This window comes from Arachis duranensis, chromosome 3 (genome assembly GCF_000817695.3).
Source record: "Arachis duranensis cultivar V14167 chromosome 3, aradu.V14167.gnm2.J7QH, whole genome shotgun sequence".
Classification (NCBI taxonomy): Eukaryota; Viridiplantae; Streptophyta; class Magnoliopsida; order Fabales; family Fabaceae; genus Arachis; species Arachis duranensis.
This window is the reverse complement of record NC_029774.3, coordinates 130,988,107-130,991,351: the sequence shown is the minus strand read 5'-3', so window position 1 is coordinate 130,991,351 and position 3,245 is coordinate 130,988,107.

Below are 3,245 nucleotides of genomic sequence, written 5' to 3'. Positions count from 1 at the left end.
TTCACTTTTTGATAAATTTATGTGTGTGGGGGAAGGGTATATATATATATATATGGGATATTTGCTATGATGTTATTTTTATTATGTTTCAATTTTGACGATGATTTAGAATAGGGGTTACAGAAAGGAATTTGATTGTCTAATCACTAGATTTGATTTGTATCCGAATTTGAATTTTGCAATCCACAAGTATATAGGATATTGTATAATATCATATTCGCATATTGATCTGATAAATCCAACTTAAAAAAATAAAAATAAAAAATATATTATTCATTATATTGTCTCCTTTTTTATGTTATCTATGAAATACGAATATTTCGTTGAATTGTTATGTCTGTGTGTCAGACACATTTCAAATATGATACTTACCAACATTTGTTCGACACGCGTGTTTGCTGTGTCCAACTGTACTGTACGTATCTTAATAAAAAGTAAAAAAAATTTCTTTGTACACGTTTGGACACACTTGAATACCATTATATGTGAGCGTGTCCAATTTTATTTTTAACATATATTCTTGAAATGAATTTAGATCTAGTATATATTTATTATTTATTAAAATAAAAAATATTTTAAATACTTGATATAATTAAAATAAGACATTAAAAATAATTTAAGAAATTAATTTATATTTTAATATCAATAAAATATGAAAATATAATTACGATTTATCCAAAAAATACTTTATATTTTATATGTATATATATTCTCGTATCTTATAAGATTTTAAAATTCGCGTGTCAACGTATCCCATGTCGTGCCAGTGTCCATGCATCATAGATTATACATAAAATCATAATTAATTAATGTTGTCAAAGTATACTCGCTGAGATTTTAATTAACCATCTGTCTTGTTTGAAAAATTAAATATATAGATCCCACAATGGTTAAGATATTCAAAATTATTTTCTAACAACAATATCTTAAATTAAATTCGTGCCTCATTGTTCGTGTTTGAATAATTCTTGACAAAGTTTTTGACCTTGAAAAAAATTTCTGATTATTAACTCCACCCACTGCATCTAGGTGAGTAAGTTGACCCACTTATTGGAACAAATATGCATGATTATTTTCTGCTATAACAATTTTCATCACATACATGCATGTAACATATAATAGGACAACTTAACATGATATCTAATTTAGGACAACATTATATTAATAATAGCAAACTATAATATGTCTTATATATTTTCCAAGGTTCAACAATAATGGGAAAACAACATTAACATTAACTTTAATCAGCACAAATTTTATTATTGCCTACAAATTCCTTTAGAAAAACCCTACACCGCCATAACCATCATTGTTTAATGGATTATTATTGTTGTTGTATGGAAAACCAATAAAGTCTCCGGCGTTATTATTGTTATAATTTGAAGTGTAAGGATGATTTCCACCGCCATCGCCGTGGCCGCCGTGACTTCCCCAGCACCATTCCAATTACCAGCATTGTAGAAAAATGGACCATTATATCCTTGTTGGTGTTGATCTGGTAAAGGATACTGAACAGGGGCATTATGGTCATCAAAGGCTAGGTTGGAGAAAATACTCACACTTGCATTAGTAGGGTATGGTTCAATAATTTCAGTGTTAACTTGAACCATGGTTTGATCTATTTAAAAAACAATTAAAACAAGTCACATTGAAGAATTGAACATTTATTATTAATAAGACAAAATTGACCAACAACATTATTAACTTTGCTTAATAATAAAATTTATGAAATTTGTCTTAGATATGAATTTATTTATTTTTTTACCTTTATTTAACAATTGATTTTACTTAATTGTAGAAACTGCAAATGTAGAATTTTTTATAGAGAGATAAAATTTTGATATTTTAATGATATTAAATATATAAAAATTTACTTTGTAAAAACGTTCTACAGTCAAATCCTTTAACATTTTAAAATTCCAAAGAAATAACTACTCATGCTTTAACTTCTTCAAAAGTCAAAATTTTAGTAGAAATTTAAGTGATCTCTACCTATGTAATATAATCCACATCTATTATTTCGTATCTAAGAAAGTTTTTATGTAAATGAAATATGAAGATTTTGGTAAAAAGATAATTCATGTTATCAATATCCAAAATTTGAAATTTTTGCACAAAACATGAGACCTTTAGCTATACGATTCATATATCTATGTCCAATTAATTTTTTCAAAATGATAGTTAGTTGACACCAAAAACAAACGATTCAAAAATATTTCGAAGCTAATGCAATACTAATTAAGATGATCAAAGAGATCTTACCACCGTGATATGATGTAGAAGTCACATTTTCAGCTGTAGTTGTATCCGCAATTGTAACCTGATTTGCATCAATTCTGAAAGAAATTTGGTTTCTCAAGAAGATCTGAAGACCTAAAAGAGCTTCTTCTATTTCTTTATTTTTTTCATAACTTTGAGAAATAGAATCCCACCAATTAGTGATGCTGCTATCATTTTTAATTGTCTTTAAAATCTTAAAAAGAGTTTTAGCTTTTTTTTTTAACATTCAATCGATCCACAAGTGAATCGTTCCTTTTAATAAGATTTTGCATATCGAGAAATTGATTACTGTTTTAGTGAAATTGTTGTTCATTTGAAAGAGCTATTTTCATGGTCTTTAATGAAGAATCGCCATAATAATAAGGTTTTCTACTTGAAGAATACATTATCAAATCAATATTAATATTACATAAAGCTCTTATTTCATTTGCTTTTTTCATAATACCCTCTTTTCTCTTTGAAAAAGTAATTTGGCAATATCTGTTTTCCTCGATCTTCTTTATCTCTATCTTTTGTTTCCCTTTGTTTTTCTTAATCTTTTCACCATCACTCTTCATTTTTTAAGCAAGAGATTAGTAGTACCTTAATGTATGTTATGTGAGTAGTAAGGAATGTATTGTAATAGTGAAAATTAATGTGTATTGTTACACTTATATAGATTAATAAAATCCGAAAATATTTAATTCATGTTTAATTTCATCTTTTGTATTATTTGTTTATTTCAAAAATATTTTAACCTTTTTAATAAAAGCTATACACACAGATATCATATACGAATATATAATAATAAAATAAAATATTAAAAATTTTATAATACAAAATTTAAGTGATAAACAATTTTTAATAGAATATATCATATCTATATCTTCAATCTTTTTCTTATATAAAAAGAAAAGAGAGTATATTTTCTTAGTTAACGTTTTAATTTTTTTTATAGCCAAAAACATAAGAGAGAAGGTGAGATC